We start from the raw sequence: 22630 nt of genomic DNA, 5'->3' as shown, positions 1-22630 counted from the left end.
GGCAATGTGAAGTAATAGCATAGCAAGCGATGGATTTTTCAGATATTCTGTTTATATTTTAAGAAACTACTCAAGGTTTTCTTTCCTCAAGGCAATTGTCAAAATAACTATTACCTTATCAATATTTTCTCTTCCTCAAATCAAAATAGGGAACTGCTGAGTTGCTGTCAAGGAAACTTTGGGACCCAACACCTGGAGGCACTGTTCAGAAGTCTATGCTTCCATAGTTACCTTCTATACCAAGATGTAGACAAAGCCCTTTGGATGAGCTGATTGAAATAGAGAAACATCATGGACCTGAATGTTCTAGAAAGATATTTTGTCAGCTGGTGACAACCTCCATCCTGCAGCTCCAGAGTACCTGGAGGAATCCTGAGTTCTTTGAGACGATGGGCTATATACAAACACAAACTCCCCAGCAATTACCTTCCTTCCCAAGACAAAAGCTCAGCGTCCAGATTCACCTGGGCTCATTTCTGACCATGAATTCTGTGCTGTGACTGTGTGGGGCAGGGAAGGTTGGAGGACAAGCCGTGGTGACTGAAAGACGTGGTAATGCTTTCTTTCTCCTGAGATAAGGAGAAGTGTGAGAAGCAGCTGGCTCAGTCTGGGAAGTGGACAAGCACAAACATTTGATCTGCGTCCCCCAGGCATACCTGGCTGGAGGCTCTGCACTGAGATGAACCCAGACTTACCAAGGTTTTCCCAGCTGAGGTAGAGCTTGTGAGGAGCAAAGGAAAAAGATACGTCCCTTCTCCCCACCCTCCAGTTGCAAAGGAAGGTTCCCAACGTGGCACGGAAATGGCCACATGGGTACAGGTCAGATAATACCTCACTGTAAAACCTGAAACAGGATATTAGCTACCCACACAGATTGTAAAACCAAGTACATAACTCTCTTTGTTCCCAAGCCAGGGAAGCAGCTCAAATTTCAGATCAAAGTGAAAACTACACCAAGAACACCTGTATGTGACACCTTGCGAAAGCAGCCTCCGCCTCGGTGTGATATTGGTGAATTTGGGAGCTCATGGATGCTCTGCAATAAGAAATTCAGATTAAAAAAGGGTGTTGGCTGGTCTTGGAAGCTGAGGATGGCTGAGATGGTTCCCAAAGTGGTCATTGGAAAATAGGTTGGTGGGTGGTCAAAGTCATGTTGGTCAAGCACCTTTAAGTGTTTCCTAGGGAAATAATGGAAAGCCTTGGTTTTCAAAGAATAAATTCATGTCCTTCATGATGTGGGAGCAGGGCTATTCCTCCAGCCCCTTGTCAAGGGAATCCAGTCAACCATACATTCTGAGGGCTCTCTCTCTCTCAAAAAAAAGTTGCAAGTCACTTTTCCTAGTGCTTCTTTCTTCCAAGAGAATATTAACCCATTGGATTGCTAAATAGTTTGTTCTGTTTAATTCAAGGGGACAGAGAGTCCTTTGAAAAACCTCTCTTAGGTGGAAGGGCCAGCTGACTGCTGCCCATTATCCACTCTGGCTTAGTAGCACCTAATTGATTCTTTGTTAAAAGCTGTAGGTCTTTCTGAATCAACCTTTCAGTTTGGCAGGATGATCAGTGGGAATGCATATATCCTAGGAAGACCACTCAGTATTTTAAACTCAGGAGCCTGTTTTTCAGCTTCTTGGGTTTAAGCTCTCTGATTGTTAAGGTGAATCTGGGAGTGAGAGAGACAGAAGGGGTCAGAGACAAGTTAAGTGTTGGGGTGTTAAGAGCTGGACCTTGGACTGAGGACTTGCCTGTAGCTATAGGCTTCCTTTGTAAACTGCCTTAGGATTCTTTGAACAACTTAAGAAGACATCTGCTGCTTTTCTCTCTTTTTAACTCTTAAATCTGTCAGGATTACAGACTTTGTGGGGCAGAGACAAAAAAAAAATAGTAACTGACAACCATCCATTTATCCAGCCATTGCCATGAACTGGCTATTATGTGAAATTCTGGGAAAATAATGATGATACACAACCCTCACCTTCCTGCCTAGAGAGAGAGACAAAGACACAAGTGAATTATAAATTATTCAGAATTATGGCAGAAGTCTAGATTGAAATGTGGGTGCTCCCCAAATTAAGCAGCCCAGTGATCTACTCTCATTAACCTCACCTCAAACCATTCTTCCTCCTGCTCAGTTTTCACTTTTTACACATTTATTTCCTACTTGTTGCTCCAAATTGCTAAGCACCTTTTCCAATCCAGGGCCTTTGCATTTGCCATGACCTCTGCCTAAAACACTCTTTCCCCAGCTTTTGTCATCTTGCCTCACCTTCACCTGTAAGCTTTTGGCTTAAATGTCTCCTCCTCGAAGAGACCTTCTTTGAGGCCTCCTCAGACTCAGAGACTGTACATTTTACTTTTTCTATTCTAATTCTTATCTAAAAATGTTCAGCCCTATCAAGGAAAATCAGAGCTGGGTTCTTGTTAAAGGTAATCAGACATATTTTACTTACACTACTGCAGTAAAGGAGAGAATCTCCAATCTAACAAACTGAACTCAACTGTAAGACAAAGGTGACTGACAGGGATGTGAAGTATAGCCTAGGGAGTATAGTCAATACTATTATAATAACTATGTGTGGTATAAGATGGTATTAGACTTATCAGGGTGATAATTTCATCCTATCTAATAAAAGGATAATATGCAAATTAACTGTCAGGCTGTCACAAAGATGGAGATGCCCATAGCCACAAGATGGCGGTGCCCAGTTCTCTCAGCTCCGCCGGAGTCCCCCAGTCTCTTGGGGGTGGCCTGGTGGAATGCTTGCTTCATCACCATGGCAATGAGGCAAGTGTTCTGTGCCCGGCAGCAGATGGGCCTCTGGGTAGTGGAGAGCCTCTGGGCAGCAGTGAGGAGCGGCCAGGCCCCTCAGAGAGCTACTGGCACACAGTTTTGTGTGCAGGGCTACTAGTAAGATATATAAATGCCTAACCACTATGTTGTATACCCAAAACTAATATAATATTATATGTCAACAGTCATTGAAAAATAAAATTTAAAAAAATACAAAGGTGACCAAGGTTTTTAAGGGAGAACAGATAAGAAACCAAGGGATTAGGGGGCTGTAGAGAAATGGAATATTACAACAGGGACATAAGGAAAGAATTACTGGAAATGCTTTGGCAATTTCAGTTGAGACAATATACTTGTGGTTTGGCAGCATTGTGTTTTTTTGAGCAAAGACTCAGCCCAGAAGCTGGGGTCACCTTTAGGGCCACACCTAGTGTAAGTAGAAACCAGACTAAATTCTGATCAAATGTCTTAGCACATTGTTCAGGCAAGTCCTTTGTACCATGCGGGAGTTGACAGTTCCCAACTCACACATTTATTCTGTGAGGGTTTTTAAAAAAAATCAATATCTAGAATTCATTGGTATCTCCAGCTTCTTCCCAAATAGGACACAGCTCACCCAAATTTTAAATTCCTAGATTTCTTTGGTCTGTTTTCAGATACTATGTTGAGATCATCAGAGCTTTACTTACCAGACATTTAAATAATTAAAACATTTATTTTTATAATATACTAGAGACCCAGTGCACGAATTCATGTACAGGTAGAGTCCCTCCGCCTGGCTGGCCATTGAGGCCTATCAGGTGGTCAGCAGGGGGGAGGGACTGCATGAGGATGGCTGTGGGAGCACACTGACCACCAGGGGTAAGCTCCTGCATTGAGCTTCTGCCCCCTGGTGATCAGTGTGCATCAGAGTGACTGATCAACTGATTGTTCTGGTTGTTTGGTCATAACAGTCTCTTAGGCTTTTATATATATAAATTTTACTGTGTGTGTGTGTGTGTGTGTGTGTGTGTGTGTGTGTGTGTTTCCCTCTTTTCTCTTTTTACCGCACATCTGTCTTTTGAATTTAGATTGTTCTATTTTACCAAATACAATTTCTAGAAATTATTTCAGTAAAAGTTTAAGAATGGTTTAAAAATGTCCTCCCATTTGAATTGGACAGCGGTTTGTTTGGTTCGATATAGAATGTTTATGGCAGTTAAATCTTTTTCTTGCATCCAGTGTTGTTAAGGAGAAGACTTATGCCAATCTTATTCTTATTATTTTGTAAAGAAGCTTTTTCTTTCCTTTGCTGTAAGGTTTTTAGATTTTCTCTTTATCTTTGGTGGTCTGCAATTTTTCTACAACATTGGTAGATGTGGATTATTTTATATGCCTCCTGTCCAATATCTAGTAATCCCTTTTATTCTGAAAATGCATGTCTTCATAAAATTTGATGTTTCTTCTATTATTTTTTAAACTATTTATTTCTATCTATTCTCTGTATTCTTTCCTTCCAGATCTCTCTTAGAACTTCAGTTTCTTAAATTTTCTTTGCCATTTTATTTTGTGTTCTGAGAAAATTTCTCAACTAGATCTTCCAACTACATGTTCTCTTCCCAGTTCTATGCATTCTACTGTACATCTATTATTTTTTTCCTTTTATTTCAACACCTTTCTATGTCTAAGATTTCTAGTTGAGTCTCTTTATTTGAATGCATATTTCTCCCTCATCTTTCTGTATTTGATGTGTTCATTTGATGGCTTTAGTTCTCAGAACTTGTGTTGGTTGAGTCTACTGATTCTGTTTTATGAGCTGGACTTTCTTAAATGTTGGATAAGTCTTGTTTTGGAACTGACTTTCATTTCTTTGACTTTCTATTTGCCAAATGAGAGTTGGAATATACTATCTATTGTCCCTGAAGATAAACCAGAGATAGATGTACTGCTAGCTAGAATGGTCAGTAGCTAGTCTTCTGGTCACAGAGAACCCGAGGGAGCTATTTATCCTCTCAGGTCCAATGCCTCTGTTTACTACTTCTGCCTGAGGACACACCCTCCTGATGCTACCCTCACAAGTGTGTCCTATATGGTGGTGGTGAGAAGAGGAGAAAAGCCATCTGGTATCTCCAAGTATGATATTATAGAAGTCACATTGATGGTGTAGAGCTCCTTAGAGGTGCTTTCTGGCTCAGTATCCAATCCTTAGCACTTACACAGAGTATATGAAGCCACTCCCAACTGAAAGCAGACCTCTCCTGGGTGTGTTTAGGACTATAGCTTCATTAATTATTCATATCCCATCTGCCTCAAGCCTTTCAGGAATTCTTTATAATTTCTGGTCTACAGAGAGTCACCCTTCTTGCTTTATAATGCTGTTATGGTTCATTTTATTCTACATATTTGGAGTAAGAAAAGGACATTGTAGCATATGCTCAGTTTATCATCTTAATAGCATCACTGGCATTTTATTTGCAAATTTGTTTTTGATTCATAGCTTTACAAGAACTATAAACATAAGGGTATATATCTAATTTATTGTACACATTTAAGTAATATCACAATTAAAATAATTGAACAACACAGGGAAATCACCAGTTTTTAAAATATTCTTAGAACTGGTGTCTATATTTTATCCCTGTTTAAGAGATATTGTTTTTGGCTTTTGAATGAGAACTTACTTCATCTAGACTAGCTTCAAAAATTACAGAGGGAGAGACTAAAAATAATATTTTCCCTTTGCCTCCTGCCTCAGCTGTGAAGTTTTAATGATTGAAGCAACACAAGGGCTATTATTCTTTCAAATGATCCCTGTCTCAGGCTGTAGCAGTATGTTTTGGTCCTGCCAACCTGCTGGTCAAGCAGAACAGGTGGAAGAAAGGGAAAAATAGCTGATACATAAAGGGCAGGGCTTATGCAATGTTTTTAGAATGTCAATTAGTATTCAAACATTGACTTGTCTTGACAATCACCTGGATGCTTTTATGTTAGTGGGTTGGATATTATCTCCATTTTACACATAAGAAAAACAAGCTCAGAGAAAGAAGTCACCCAGCTACTCTTAACTAGGAAGCCAAAGTCCTTTACAAGGTGTATCAGTCAGCATCCCAGCAGGACAAAGACAGCACGCAGAGCTCAGGATAATTGAAGAAGGGTTTAATAAAGGGGCTACTTACAATGGTGTGGTGAGGTATAGAGAATTGACAAGTGAGGGTCCTCAGGCCAGTGAGATGGAATCAGTTACCATCATCTAGTTTGATGGAACAAGGAGAGGAAATAATCACTGAATAGGCTCCTAAACTTTGGTCAGTCTGGTAGAGCCCAAAGACCCCTCTCTAGATAATAGGTTTAAATGAATTTGATAAAATACTTAGAATTACAAAAGCAGCTAATTCTATTAAGATACCACGAGTAAGTATTTATATAAAAATAAGTTTGGGATGTATTACTATAAATGCTTTACGAAACAAGATCTGATGTTAAGTTTAATAAAGACAACAATTTCAGAGAAGTGGACATAAAGATACATGGGCATATCTGCATGTCTGTGAAGTAATATAAAAAGAGCCATGATGGCAGCCACAGGTGTTGCTTTGCCACTATGCTGTGCTGTCCAACTTGACAATTAAAAGAAATGCCAAATGTTGGTCAGAGGTCAGTGAATATAAAAATTTATTTTCATTTTCTCCATTAAAGGGGGAAGTTTAAAGATTTTCTGAACTCTATTCATAGATCCCAGAGTAACAGCAATAGAAATTTATTTTCTCACAGTTCTGGAGGCTGGATGTCTGAGATCAGGGTGTGGACTAGGCTGGTCACTTCTGAGACCTCTCTCTTTGGTTTCTGGATGGCTGTCTTCAGCCTATGCCTTTAGGTGGTCTTCTGCCTGTGCCCTAAGCTCTTATTCTTGTAAGGATACAATTTGATTGGATTAGGGATCACCCTATGACGTTATTTGAACACAATCACCTTTTTAAAGACCCCATCTCCTAATACAGTTGCATTGTGGGGTTTAGGGATTCAACATAGGAATTTTGAGGGAACCTAATTCATCCCATAACAGAGAGGAGTCTGTTAAGATTATTGCAGCTCTCCTGTTCCAGAAATGAATCTCAATCTCCATGAATTTCTAGGTGTCTTAATTTTCCTTTATCCATTTCAAGAGAGTCCTACCCCCATAGTCCTACCCCCATGGTCACCAATCTGACTATGGTGGCTCTGATGGGAAACCCTTATCCCTACAAGAAAACAGTTCTTCTCAGAATTATGTTTTATCCCAATGTTCTTCATGCTGATTGTATTGATTGTGTTAACTAATCATTGCATGATGTCTCTTTCTTTGAGGAAACTGTAATTGAAAGTGTTTTTGATATTCATTTGTCTAGTCTATGTCAAGGTTAAGAACTGGTAATCAAACAAATGTAGATTTAAATCTCAACTTTTATACTCCTAGGTAGTCAGTTATCAAATTTCCTCAGCTCCTTCTTTTTAATTATAGTTATAATTATATGTAAACTATATACTTACATATGTAAATATAGGGGTTGATAAAAGTAGATTTACAATTGTGAGTATGTGAAACAGTTTATTTTTGTATGATTAATTATTGTATTATTTTCCATATGAACAACTAGAAACCTACTTCTGCCAATCTTGTATATAATATAATTCATGTATGTTATAAAAAATATATTTTATGAGTTTTATAATATATAATACTTACATATAGATTATATGTATAAAGATAGTCTTCATTATAATTTTCACATCATGGATTACTATCTTATATAATAAAGAGCTAATATGCAAAAGGTTGTCATGCTGTCATGCCATCACGCTGGGCCTGGGGACTTGATGCCACCCCCCCCACCAGAGGAGCTTGATATAGGACCTAAGGCTGTGCCTCCTTCCCCAATGGGACTTGATGAGGGTGAGACCAGATGACTCTGGGTCTCTCATGATTTAGAGGTGCACGTGGGTGGGCAGGAGCTTGACTCTGAGTCCCACAGAGCACCCCAGACTCTGACAGAAGGGAGATTTTCATATACATTTTACTAATTTTCTTTCATCTCTGACACTTCTATTATACAGAAAGGGCAAATAGCAATATTAAAATATTTTCTCCAAATAATTCCCTTTTAATGTGCATGAATTTTGTGCACCAGGCCACTAGTAGATAATAAATGAGTGATGCATTTAAAAACTATAGAAATGTTAGTTGATATTTAGTACATGTGTTGAATGTAGACTGTGTGCTATACAACAGCAATCAGAAATAAAGCTAAATTGCTTCTCCTGATAAAATTCATCATTTATTATGAAAATGTGACAAATATTAGGAGAAACACAAAAACAAGGTACCAGGAGAATACAACATGGAAAGCTCCCTGAAACAAATTTCATTTCTGCTTAGTCTTAAAGAAAAAGAGCAAAAGAAGAGATTAAAGAACTTTATAGGCACAGAAAATGCAAATTCACGCAGGCATGAGGACTAAGCCTTTGCAGGGAAATCGAAACAGGTGGGGATGCTGAGAAGATAAAGTGTGATGAAAGATGAAATGAGAGGTGGAGAGTGAAGGGAGCAGGTCCTGAATTTCTGCAGTGGGCTGGGTCTGCCTTCAAAGAGAATGATTCATGTGGGAAACTGGGTCAGAGCTGTTTCTGCTGAAGGTAAGGATTAATGGTGATCTACTAGCATGTGTTGCTGTTCTTGTAAAAAAAAAATAATAGTATGATTGTCTTCCTGTAGGTCTGATGCATGTTCCCAAATGGCCCCTCGTTTAATTACCTGTAGAAGACACGAGCACCAACATGATTTCTGCCTCCACCTTGTTGTGACTCATGATGGGAATTCTGAGTAACAAGTCCTTGTCACTCCGAAACCTTCCCTGAGATTAGGCATCAGGAGAGACATGATGGGAACTGTTGGTGCCAACACTCTTCTTAGCTATAGCTTCTTTCCTTTTGGTCTCATATTCTGCATTTCTTTTCCCCAGTGCTTTCATGTTTTCTTCCAACCATACTTTAGACCTCCTAAAAAGCCTTTGTTTATTCCTTTCAATGTGACTTTGACACAAAAGTTTTCTACTGCTTATGATAAGCTGAGAATCAGAATCCACTAGCTTTTATTAAGTACCTCCGGTGTGCTCTTTTTTACAATAGCTGTGTCATATTCATTTTATAAATGAAGAAACTGACTTTCAGAAATAATCAAGTGCTTTGCTCATCAATATCTATGTTCTCTTTCTTATGAGATTGCTTTAACCACTCAGATCTAGGTGGAGTCACATGTCTAGTTCTCACCAATGGGATGTAATAGAAGCAAAACTTCACCTCAACCCAGGGAGGTTATATGTTCACAGACCTTCTCTTCACGCTTGCTTCTCCTTTACCACTTGGTTTGGAATGTCCATAATGAGAAATAAATATCTATTGTTTATGTCTGATCCATGGTGCTCTGAGGTTTGTTTGCTAAAGCAGTTGGTTTTCCCTAATCAACACACAACCTGTTGATGGCAGAGTCAGAAATACCTACTGTAGGTGAGGGGCTGTGTTTTTTTTAAAAAGGTGTTAGCATGAAATAATACAGTCGGGCCCTTGGGAAGCTTTAAGGCTAAGAAAACCCTGAGATATGGCCAGAAATGGTGTGATGCAAAATACAAATGCAAAAGGATATCTACACAAAAACAAGAATTTAAGAGCTTAGGAATGAAGAGAACACATAAGCTGTGTCATTGTGTAATGAGGGAGGGTTTTCAGGAGAAGAGTGGGGTCTGTGGACTGGGAGGATGGGTAGCATGCCCAAATGAAGACATAGGTAAAAGAAGAAATGGCAAACACATGACACAGTGAGTTGTTCAGTGGGATACAGATGAAGTGTGTTAGCAAATGCAGTCATAGAGTGGGGCCTCATCATGGTAGACACCAAATGCCAGGTTAATGAATGACTGTGAGCCTCATTTATGGGTTTGGCTAAGAGTTGCCACCAACACATGCTGGCTGAAAAATCTTGAAAATAAATGGCTGATCGTGCCCTCAGAGTTTTATAACTGTTTACAAGGATGGTTTTATCACTCCCTGGAGCTCAGATCACAGAGGGTTTTTATATATGAAAGTTGGTCTCCTAATACAGAAAGAGACAGAGAATATCAGAGATTGCTAGGGGTGGGGGAACAGTTAGAAATAGCATCCAGAATTGGTCCACCCTGGTGAGGTTCAAGACTCTGAACAAGGGTGAAGGTAAAATGATCTCAAGAGATTTTAGATTCTGCTCCATTTAGGGCTTTCTCAGGGGAAGTATCTTTTCTCCCTAGAAATATGTGTACATATGAAATAACAAGGTTGACATTGGATGTCATGGCAGTGATGGCCGTGCTGGGGAACCATGTGCCTTGAAATCACTTAGAAAAGAAATCCTGCAAAGTAGAAGCTCAAATGAAGCTAGCAATTTAAGTTCTTTTCATAGCCTGGCTTTGTGGTCCTTCTTATAACTAAAAACTATGAAAGGCACTCTCTGGGTACACATCCCTTTAAAATTTGAGTATCTTTTTCATTATTTTTATAGTGCACACATAGATCTCAAGCTTTAAGAGTTTTGGGGTGTTTTGTTTTGTTTTGTTTGCTTGTTTTTTTTGTTTGTTTGTTTGTTTGTTTTAGTTTTTTTTTTTTATCACTGTAGCTATAATAGAAGCAAAAATGCCAGCCAGCTGCTCAATCTGTTTGTGCCATATCAGGTCTCCTCTGAGTTCTGCCTCTTATCCAGCAAGATACCTTAAGGTACAGAAGGGTCAATCTGGAAAGAGATAGTGAAAACTTTGATATTTTTTTTCAGATAAATCAGTTAGATATCAGATACCTTTTGGTTGGAAAAAACACTTCCCCTTGTCTCCCAAGTTCTGTTAACTTTCCCTGTAGGGAATTTTAATCCAGTGTGCTCACCATTTCAAGGCACAGTCACTGACACCATGTCATGTTTATATAGAAGGGACTGGAAAGGAAGAGAATATAGCCATCATTTATTTAACATTTTCCATCTACCACATGCTTCCTATTTATTATTTAGGCATCAAAACAACTGTATACTACAGGAATTCCTTCTCCCAACCTATACAGCATAGGAAACCAAAATTTAGTTGCCTTAAATGTATCCAAAATCATATACCTATAAAAAAACAGATAAAGCAAGTTTGTCCTGACTTGAGAATTCAAATTAAACTAGAAGTGTGGTGCACAAAATTCGTGCATGGTGGGGGCGGGTGTGTGAATGAGGCCCTCAGCCCAGTCTGCACCCTCTTCAATCTGGGACCCATCCAGGGTAGTCAGACATTCCTCTCACAATCTGGGACCACTGGCTACTAATTGCTCACCTGCCTGCCTGCCTGATTGTCCCTAACTGCCCCCCTTGTTGACTTGGTCATCCCCAACTGCCCCCCTGCCAGCCTAGTTGCCCCCAACTGCCCACCTGCTGGCCTGGTCACCCCTAAATGCCCCCCCACCAGCCTGGTTACCCCTTACTACCCCCTCCTGCCAGCATGGTCACCCCAACTGTTCCCCCTGATGGCCTGGTGACTCCACCCCACCCCTGCAGGTATGGTCACCCCTCACTGCTCCCCTCTACCAGCCTTGTCACCCCTCACTGCCCCCCCTGCTGGCCTGGTAACCCCACATAGATTGTTTGGTGGTCCTTTGGGTTGCAATGGTTGCTTAGGCATATATATATATATATATATGCAATCCAATCATAGAGCTTTCATGAAATGGCCTAAGAAGATGAAACAGGCTGTATAAATATAAGTGCTAAATCTCATTCATAAACACTGACAAAAACTAATGTAAAGTAATAATCAAGTGATATATCATTTTAAGAATGTACCCAGGGAGAGGTGATGTTTGAGTAGATTTAAGCTTGCTTATTTACAGACACTATCAATTTGTAAACATTACAATATGAGTATTACAATACAATATACAACATTTTGCTTGCTCTTTACTTAATGCATTTATTTCAAAAGGTCCTCTTTAGAGCTCACTGTCATTAGGTCTGAATAATCCTAATTAAATATGATAATTTTTTAATTATTTTCCAGAGAGGCAGAAGGAGAGAAGGAGAGATAGAAACATCAGTGATGACGGAGAATCATTCATTGGCTGCCCCCTGCATGCCCCCCCCCCAAACTGGAGATCTAACCTGAAACTCAGGCATGTGTCCTGACCTAGAATTGAAACGTGATCTTCTGGTTCACTGGTTAGGCAAAATATGATTCTTTATAGATTTATGCACAAAGCTAGTTCTTCATGGGTTCACTCATATATAAATTTACCAAATACCCGTGTTTTAGGATCAAGATGATAAAGCTTTGGCCCTAGCCAGTTTGGCTTAGTGGATAGAACGTCGGCCCTGGGTTCAATTCCGGTAAAGGACATGTACCTTGGTTGCAGGTTGCCTGGCCTGGTCAGGGTGCATGCAGGAAGCAACCAATTGATGTCTCTCTCACATCGATGTTTCTATTTCTCCCTCTCTCTTCTACTCTAAATTAAAAAAAAATCAATGGAAAAATATCCTCAGGTGAGGATTAACAAAAAATATAAACAAACAAAAAGATGCTCAAGCTTTGTTTTCAAGAAATGCATTCTCCTAGTCAGAAGAAAAATAAACATTCAGTCATAAAGTAACAAGGCAAGTGGTACGGGGGAGATTTTATATGAAGTATAGAAGGGGATGGGGCACCTTCCTCACTAGGGTGAGGCTTCCTGGAGATGGTGACACCAAACACTGAAGGGTAAGACGGTGCTAGCTGGATGAACAGGCTGGGAGGGATGTCACAGGTCAAGGCAAAGTGTGTTCAAAGTCTCAGAGAAGCAAGAGAATGTTTATAGTCTTGTGTAGCTTATTGGAAAGTGTGGGGTCTTATGTAGCTTATTGGTCAAGCAAATGGGCAGGCCAGGAGGGGGAGCTCTGTGTGCCATGGGGTACACTAGACATAATACAATGTCCCCTCCTTTCTCCACATGTTAGAGAAAGGCATCCATGTGATTAGATAGTTAAGTGTTGCTTTTTCTTTCAACTCTCACTCACTTCATTACCATTTGGGCTTCTTCTGAAATGGCCATCACCAGAAAATCATATCTTTACTTGTTCAATCCTGTGTCATGTGGTTTTGCAAGGGAGGATCTCTGTTCCCTCTCACAGAATAGACGGGACCATGAAAGTTGGCCATACATCCGTTCTCTTTAATCTTTCCTAACAAAGGCATTTTAAAAAGATGCCATCATTTAGAAATACTTCTGAGGGTAGTAAGATGCTGTCTGTGAGATACTGCAGCAGTCACTAAGAGGCATTAAAAAAAATATACTTCTGGAGAGAAATCAGAAAACCAAGCCACTTGTCAAAGTTCTGTTAGAAGATAAGAATTAAGGATGGACACATTGTCAAGGTCAGTTCAGATCCTATTATTCTGCTTCTCTGATAATAATGATAATAAAAATAGCCCCCTTTTTCTGACTCACACAATTTTCAAAGGTCATTCATCTGTGATCGCCTCTGAGCAGCTGATGAAGGGGCAGAGCTCAAGGTTAAATGAGATTTGAAATGGGACAAGTGAGATACTCAACAACTGCTGATTTCATACTCAAGGGTGGCTTCATGGGAAGAAAATCTGGCCTCCATATTACTGAGCTTAAAATTTAGAAATATTCCAAGACTATCCAGCAAGATAAAGCTTGGATTTGCTTTTTCACTGCCTCTGCCTTGCAGCCCCAAAAGATAACAAAAACTTTAACCTCACTAATGAAGGTCCAGGGTTTTAGGACTTTTTGTTGAGCTATGAATTTAGAACAATAGGCTTAATATCCCCTTTCTCTAAACTCTCTGCTTCCATAAGCACTGACAACCCACTCACACAGTCTAAGAATTTCTTTTCCAGGTTCTATGGCACTGCCCACGAGTACCCACACCTCATCTTCACTGGGCACCTATGGCAGTGGATGATGCATGACAGTTGGATCGGTTATCCTGCCACTTCTGGTCAGGGTGCCAGAGTCCCATCTGCCCACTGGAACTGGATTTTCACTGTTCGTGTGAAAATCCAGTTCCAATGGGCAGATGGAACAGGCCAAATAATACACCCTAATCCCACTGGTTTCCCAAGAGCCTGCTGCAGCAAGCGCACCACACCCACAGTGATAAATGCACCATCAGAGTTCTTCATTGCAGGAGAGCGACTCTGGATAACCTAAATGGAAAACAAGTGTATCAAAAGCATATTGCTTGATAACGGAGGAGGCTGTGTGTCTGTGGGCAGGGAGTACATGGGCAATCTCTGTACTTTCTGCTCAATTTTGCTGTGAACCTAAAACTGCTCTGTAAAAGATAAGGTCTGTTTGTTAAAGCATATTGGATAGCGCAGGCTTTCTAGAGAAGTCAGAGAACCAGACTTGGAAGCTACACAAGAGAAAGGCAAGCCACAGAGTTGGTCCCCACACTGCCATCACCTCAGGGTGGGCATGGGATTGGACACAGGATGCTGTGGCTACTAAGTCGACTAGGTCGCCATGGCAGCCAGTGGTTGCTGTTATTAATGTTAATCTCTACTCATAGCCAGAAAGGAGGACGTATGGCCTCTGCTGTGGGGGACACTAACCACCCAAGGAAAGTTAGGGATAGTTCTGGATGAGGGAGCCTAAGTCATTTGCTGTCTTCCAGTGGTTTCTTCAGGAGCAGATTCAGAGATAAGAATTGGTATGCAAGTGACTTATTAAAAAAGAGCTTACTTGCTGAAACCGGTTTGGCTCAGTGGTAGAGCGTTGGTCTGCGGACTGAAAGGTCCCGGGTTCGATTCCGGTCAAGGGCATGTACATTGGTTGTGCGCATATCCCCGGTAGGGGGTGTGCAAGAGGCAGCTGATCGATGATTCTCTCTCATCGATGTTTCTCTCTATCCCTCTCTCTTCCTCTCTGTAAAAAAGTCAATAAAATATATATTTTTAAAAAGAGCTTACTAATATTATATGGTATAATATGAGAATATTCAGTATATGATATGGCAACATAGTCCTATAATCTATATTCAATTCCAGCATTTGGGAGTCAGTGTAGTAGGGTAGAAAACTTTGCAGTGAAAACATCTTGAATTTAGATCTGACAATAACTATCTGAATGCTCTTAAGTAGGTTTGCCAGAAAATAAATAAATAAATAAATAAATAAATAAATAAGGAAGGTCACCCAGTTAAATCTGTAATTCAGGTGACTAACAATTTCTTTTCTTAGTAAGGATATCCCAGATATTGCGTGAACATACGTGTACTAAAAAAGTATTCATTGCTTCTCTGACATTCAAATGTACGTAGGCCTTCTGTGATTAGTTTGCTGAATCTGGCAACCCCATATGTATTTAAGTCACTTCACGTCTCTCATCCTCCATTCTCTTTCTGGGACACACTCCCCAGGTTTTCTAGCACAGCTGATGTCTCCTGCAGCAGCATGGGAGACAAGATGTGAGAGTTAAGGTATTTTTATGTTCTCTTCCCCTGGTGAAACAGGATCCGGGCCAGCGTTCCCGTATCAGATGGAAGCTTGTAGGACAAGGGCCCGGTGCATTATCTGTGTCACAGCTGACTGCCTCCCCAGCTGGCCTGCAAACATATTCCCCCGGCACTGCCTTGCTCCCAGTTTGCAGCAGGCAGCTGATGGAAAGATTGCGCTGCTGGTCCCTACATCACTCCCAGGGGCTCCTCCTCCCTTTGCTGCTTCTGTTCATGGCATTAAAAAAAAAAAATTTCCTCTATTTTACTGAGCATCTGCTTCTCTGGGACTTCTTATCTCTCAGGCCAGAGCTACCACAGGGAAACCCACAAAATGTGATGTTCAGGCAATATTGCACATCATAACCCCAGAAGCCTGTTTTCTTAAGTTGGAGAAAAATTTATTAGCCTTGTTAATTTTCCAACTGTTTCTGTCGTATCATTTCTAGGGATTTTTGAAAGGCGGGGGAGGTAGTACCATATGCTTCTTCTGAGATCTTAAAATGAAGCCCGATCCCCTAAGCAGAGCTTGTGCAATGCGTTGTGCACACTTGCTGTGTTTCCCTGATCCCTAGAAGCAGAGCTGGGCGCTGCTGTGCCTGCCCAGATACTGTATTGATTCGTGGAGGCCTGGAGCTGGCCTAGCAGGGTCCAGGGGCTGGGTCTCGGCAGAGCTGTGAGCAGAGCCCGCCTTTCCCGTTCCCTCAGATGACCTCTCTCCACTGCTCACTGTTGTTCCTGGGGATGCAATACACTCAGCGAAGTGAGGGCATAAGCTCTATGCAAATACGTGGTTCAGAATCTCCTAAGAATGCTACATGCATGGTTAGTGAGAGGGGGCTCTGCCCAGGGTTACTGCCTGCAGGTGTTTGGCCTTGAAATCTATTTTCAATAAGCTGTGTTTTAGTTTGGAGTCTTTAGGATCAGGCCAGGAGATAAGGATATATATGAAAGCCACCACTGAATCTCCTGTTGAGGGGGCATAACTGATTGGTGACCCCAGGCTCAGCCCTCTGGATCCACCTCCAGGGCAATAGTGAGGTGGGACTCCTCACCCACTAGTGATTGAACACAATGGGATTCTGCATAGGTCCTTCCCTACGTGGCGTGGGCTTCCTCAACTGTGAGACTGTCTCTAGGACTCCCCGTCTGCCTGGTCAGGCCTCTCTCAGAGCTGCCCTGCAGCTCTAGAGTCTTCCTAGACAGCCCCCTCCTCCCTGTCTCCCCAGGGCCGATCTGCATCTCCCACTGAAGACCCTCCATACCCACCCCTGCTCCTCCTCTTGTCCAAGCACAGGCATTTCTCGCCATAGGTTTATTGGTATTTGCTTCTCCTTGGAGGACCCCGACTCAGAGGTGGTCCCAGGAAGCATGAGGAGGGCTGGGGAAGAAAGACAAGGAAGGAAGAAGGAAAGCCAACAGAGCTGGCTGGCATGGCTACCACCCTCAGCAATGGAGGCTCTACCCTGCCCAGAACCTTCTGAGAAACTGTGTGCAGCTCACCCCAGATGCATGTCACCAAGGGGGCAAGAAGCCAGGAGTCATTATTCTTACCTCCTTTCCCCTCCTCGTGAGGGCTAGCCCAGAGCATTCACTGCCTTGCACCTAGAACTTCCAGATGCCTGCATAGCCCCTGAGGTGACTCTAGGATTGGGGCAGGCAGTCCAATTCCAGAGCCCAAGCTCAATGGCTAAGCTATGCCCTTCAGACGTAGTACACAATTTGAAATCTTAAGTTTGAAACTAATATGCTATCCATCAGTTAATTAGTTTTGGTCAGAAATTAGAGACAATTGGTGAAAAGAAAACATCTTTCCCACTAAAATATTCCATCTGGTGGAGTGGAAAATTTATCCAACTAGCTGCTGGAAGACCTCGGCTACTTTCTTAGCTGTGTGACCTTGGGTAGAAGATTTAACCTCTCTGTGCTTCAATTTTCCATAGATCAAAAGCAGGAAGGGAGATAGTAATCACTTTGCTGAACTCATGGAATTATTTTTGAGGATCTTTGGCGTGCAGATATGTGAAGGAGCTTTGTAAACTGTCAAGTGCTATCCAAGTAGAATGGATTATGCTTCTTGAATAACCTTGAACTTTCTCTCTAGGTCCCTGCTGTGCTCTGCTTCTGAGACAAATGCACACATTGTGTTGTCCTGCCTCCCCTGCCCTGGTGCCCACAGTGTCACAGGAGCCGTCCTCTGATTACAAACCTAGTTGCTCAGTCTCACTAGGACAGGATGTTTCATTCTACTCCAACACAGCTTAGATAACACAGAGTTAAGAGTCTGTAATTCATCCTTCATTGATCACTGTTCTCGACTGTTACACGCTTGTCTGAACCCCATCCCATTCACTTGTAACGCCAGAGGCTTAAGAACAATGAATGGATTCATGTCTCATGTCAGTTCACCCACTCCCTGAGAAGGCCTTGAATCTTACTGGGTCATTCATTCACCACTTTGAGACCCTGAGGAAAGCCAAGGCTTCTCTCCTCAGGAAAAAAATAAACATAAAAACAGATAAGCCACACACACACACACACACACACACACACACACACAGAGCTAGGTACAATTCTGCAGGATTCACTGCCCCTCTGAAACCAGGGACTGTGGGTCCGTGGTAAAACGTTTGATCTCTGATATAAGCTAGATCAAGTTTTAAATACCGGTTGTATATACAGTATCCTAACAGTAAGTGCTCAATCAATGAGCTGCCTTTATCTTTAAGGCAATACAGTCTCCAGAAACATTACACAGTCCCAAGAGATGTTCAAAAACAAACAAACAAAAAGATGGGCAGCTTAAAAGAGAGATTTCCTCTTTCACAGGGAAGTGGTTTGTTTGCAACCTTGGACCAGGCCAGTGTTGGCTCTCCCTCTGCTGGCCATGGTTAACACACACCCTTTGTTTCTGGTCCCATGAGTGGTCCTGGAGAAAAGGCAACTGGACAGAGGAAGGTGGAAGATGGGGAGCTACAGAGCTCGTGGATTAATTTTGAGCCAGAGAACATCCTGGAAAAGCTACAGGGGAGTATGTCTGTCCCTCTGTTTTTCTCCCGTTGCTCATTAAGCCTCAATGATTGTTTTGGCTGAACCTTTTCTGGTCTCTGCTCTAGGGAGGTATCATGATAGGAGATTAATAAAATATAGCCCAACCCACAAATGCTGAGTCTCATCCTTTCTGACATAGAGTTTCAGGAAGTCAGACGGCACAGATTTACACAGGATGAGGTCATGGTTAAAAACAAGGGCTGTGAACTCTGCCTCCCAGCTCTGCCCTAACTGGTAGAGTGGTTGATTCACTGAAGCCTGGGTGCTCAGAGCCTCAGTTTTCTCATCTTTAAAATGGGACCAATTGTATTCCCCTTATAGCATTGTAATGAGGGTTAAATAGTGTGTTGAGTGTAGTGGAGGGTCTACCAGTAAAAAAATAAACATAGTAAGTGGTAGATAATAGCATTATTTTATTCTAACATGGAAATAGCATTTATAAAACCTTTAATATTTTTTTACATTTTTTATTAAATTATTATCTGTGTACATATTTTAACATTGCCCCCCCTCCCATACATACCCTCCCTCCCCAGAGTTTTGTGTCCATTGGTTGTACTTATATGCATGTATACAAGTCCTTCGGTTGATCAATTATCTCCCCCAGATCTCCCTACCCTCCCTGCTGTAATTTGACAGTCTGCTTGTTTCTTTACTGTCTCTATATCTATCTTTTGGTTCATCAGTTTATGATGTTCTTTATTATCCACAAATGAGTGAGGTCATGTGGTGTTTCTCTTTCATTGACTGTCTTATTTTACTCAGCATGATGTTCTCCAATTCCATCCAGGTTGCTGCAAATGATGAGAATTCCTTCTTTTTTATGGCAGCATAGTATTCCATTGTTAAAACCTTTAATATTTTTTAAAATTTCACAATAATGTTTTCTTGTTATGTGTTGTTAAAACATTTACAATTGCTAGAATTTGTCCAGTTTTGAACTACAGTACAAAGCCAGGAAATATTCACATGGCTCAAGAGTTGGAAAATCCAGATTAAAAACCCAGGAATCATCCGTAGTGCATATATCTAACAAAAAGACATATACCCAACACATATAAAGAACTCCAACATTTCGATGAGCAAAAGAGTAGACAACCCAACACTAAAAGGCAAAATATTTTAACTAAAGTGGATATACAAATATATAAATCAGTAAGTTTGTGGAAAGATACTCAACTTTATTTGTCATAAAAAAAATACAAATTAAAACCACAGAGAGATGCCCCCCCACATTCATTTTAGAATAGTCAACATTAAAGAAACCGACAAGGCTGAGAGTTGAATAAAATGTGGAGTATTAATTGGGACTCCATATATTACAAGAAAACATTGTGCAACTATTTTGGGAAATGGTTTGACATAATATATGAAAGCTGAACATATACATAATTTATATGTTCAGTACTTTCATTCCTTAAGTATATACTCAACAGAAATGCATACATATGTCTCTCAAAAGACTTGTGCAAGAAAGGAGCTTGATTCCTAAGTAGCTGAAAACTGGAAATCACCCAGATTCCCATCAACCAAAGAGTGAATAAGTAAGCATGGTATATTTATACAATGGAATCCTAAACATCAATGAGAATGATCGAACTATTGCTAAACATAAAAACTTGGATGGATTTCAAAATATAATGTTGAGCAAGAAACTAGACACAAAAGACTACCTAACGTATCATTGTATTTACAGAAAGTTTACAAATAGGCAGAACTCACCTCTGCTACTAGAAGTCAGGGGAGTGGTTTCCCTGAAGGCAGGCAGGGACTGGAAGAGGATGCAGGGAGCTCCTCAGATGCTGGCCATGTTCTTTTTCTTTTTCTTTTTGGATTTTATTTTTTAATTAATTTTTTATTGATTAAGGTATTATATATTTGTCCTCAACCACCCATTCCAATCCCCCACCCCCCACTCATGCCCCCATCCCCCTATTGTCCTTGACCACTGGTTAGGCTCATATATGTGCACATAAGTCCTTTGGTTGATCTCTCCCTTTTATCCCCACCCTCCCTTTGAGGTCCAACAGTCTGACCCATGGCTCCTTATCTCTGGGTCTGTTCTTGTTCATCAGTTAAAAGAAGCAGTACAGAGATGGAAGTTGCTGATGACACCTTACCATAATAGTAGTCAGCAGCTGTGTATCACTACAGGTTGCCTAGGACCAAACCAGAGAAGGTTGGACCTGCATTACCACCATTTGCCCACCATCCAGAACTGAAATATCATTGTTGACATGTACACATAAGGAACTGTTTGACATTGAAATTGGGTCTTAAAAGAACTGGTGGCCCAGAAAGAAGCTCACTACATACTGATTCATATGCCTTTCAGCATAACGATTATTGCATGTCTCATGTTCTGCTTCTTAATCCAAGCGTTAATCACAAGATGAGTTCAGACTATAAACATTCATTGAGCTGGACACTTCTGTTATGTGTTATTTTTAAGGTGTATATGACACATCAATAAAAAGTTTTGAAGTATAAATATGAAAGGTATAAACTTCATGATTTTTTTTGTATTCTTTCCCCAATGTCTCCTCTAAACACTTTTCTATTGAAACTATCCTAACTTCTTTTGATCATCCTCTTTCAAACTTCCTCTGTGCCATATAACCCAGCATCTGAGGATGTGCTTGCTATTCTTTTGTGGTTCTCTGATTATTTCATTTGCTTTCATCTTGCCTTGCCAACAGCATTGTGAATTCTAGAACATGGCAGCTATGTCTTTTATCACTGGACTTGGGCAGAAAGTAAAGAATATGAAACCTGACAATATATTCTTCAGGTCCAATTATTTAGTGGGTCAGTGTTCCCATACTATAGTCCTCCACCCTGGCCTTTTTTTATACTTATCTGTGTGCTTATCTACCTGTCAGCCCACCCATGAACTTTCCATTTGTAACATGTGGGGAATAAGCTGCCCACTTTGATCTGGATCCCTCTGGCTTCATCTGTTCAGTTCTGCACAAATGCAGCAGCTGGGCGATGCTGGATACTATGTAATGCCCCAGGGTTGTGGAGCTCATAGAACTGAATCCTGGCCCCAGGAGCTCCCTGGATGGCCAGGCATGGTGGCTCAGAAATAGGAATGTCTCATTGAGTCAGTAAGCTTATGGAAATAGAGAGAAGTGCCCAACCCCAGCCCTGGGTAGGTCAGGGAAGATTTCTCGGGGAGGATGAGCAGAATTTGTCCACGTGAAGCGGGAAGAAAGTCTATTCATGCAGAGCAACCAGTGAGTGTGAAACACAGAATCATGACAGCAGAACCTCTGTGTCCATGTCCATGGGTGTGCATGCTGTGTGTGTGTGTGTGTGTGTGTATCTATACATGTGTGTATGTGCATGTATGTGGGGTGGGGTAGTTACAACCAGTTGAGTATCTGGTTACTAAGTGGAGGGGCAGTGTAGGTGAAAAGTGGGTAGTAACAGTGTATGAAGCTAAGGATATCAGTAAGGACTAAATGAGGGGCCTGAGGCTAAGCTGAGGAGTATTAATCTTATAACTAGAACAAGGGTAGGCAAACTATAGCCAGGAGTCAAATCTAACCAGTTGTTTGTTTTTCAATAAGTTTTATTGAAATGCAGTCACGCCCACTCTTGTATATATTGTTTATGGTTGTTGCTGCACAACAATGGCAGAGTTGAGTAGTTGCTACAAAAACAATAGAGTGAGGCAACCACTAGAGCAGTGGTTTTCAACCTTTCTAATGCCACGACCCTTTAATACAGTTCCTCATGTGGTGACCCCCAACCATAAAATTATTTTCGTTGCTACTTCATAACTGTAATTTTGCTAGTGTTGTGAATTGTAATGTAAATATCTGTGTTTTCCAATGGTCTTAAGTGGTCATGACCCACAGATTGAGAACTGTTGTTGTAGAGCCTAAGACCATCGGAAAACACAGATATTCACATTATGATTCATAACAGTAGCAAAATTACAGTTATGAAGTAGCAACAAAAATAATGTTATCGTTGGGGGTCACCACAACATGAGGAACTGTATTAAAGGGTCACGGCATTAGAAAGGTTGAGAACCACTGCACTAGAAGAAAATCTTAGAAATCAAATAAGTAGAAATGCAAATATTGTCCTTACTGTTAATATTGCTCCCTGAATTAGAAAAACTTATGGTCACTTCTGAAGCAAGAAGTGACAGAGACAGACACTCAGTCAGATAGTCACTGCTCCCAGGCTGGAGAGGGGTGGGCCGAGAGGCCAGGAGCACTACGCCAACGGAGCTCTTCCCACACAGAAGCATAAAGGCTGAGGAAAGGAGCTGTCCC

The sequence above is a fragment of the Pipistrellus hanaki genome (assembly GCF_964339955.1).
Source record: "Pipistrellus hanaki genome assembly, chromosome: 1".
Taxonomy (NCBI): domain Eukaryota; kingdom Metazoa; phylum Chordata; class Mammalia; order Chiroptera; family Vespertilionidae; genus Pipistrellus; species Pipistrellus hanaki.
This window is presented reverse-complemented; position numbering follows the sequence as displayed.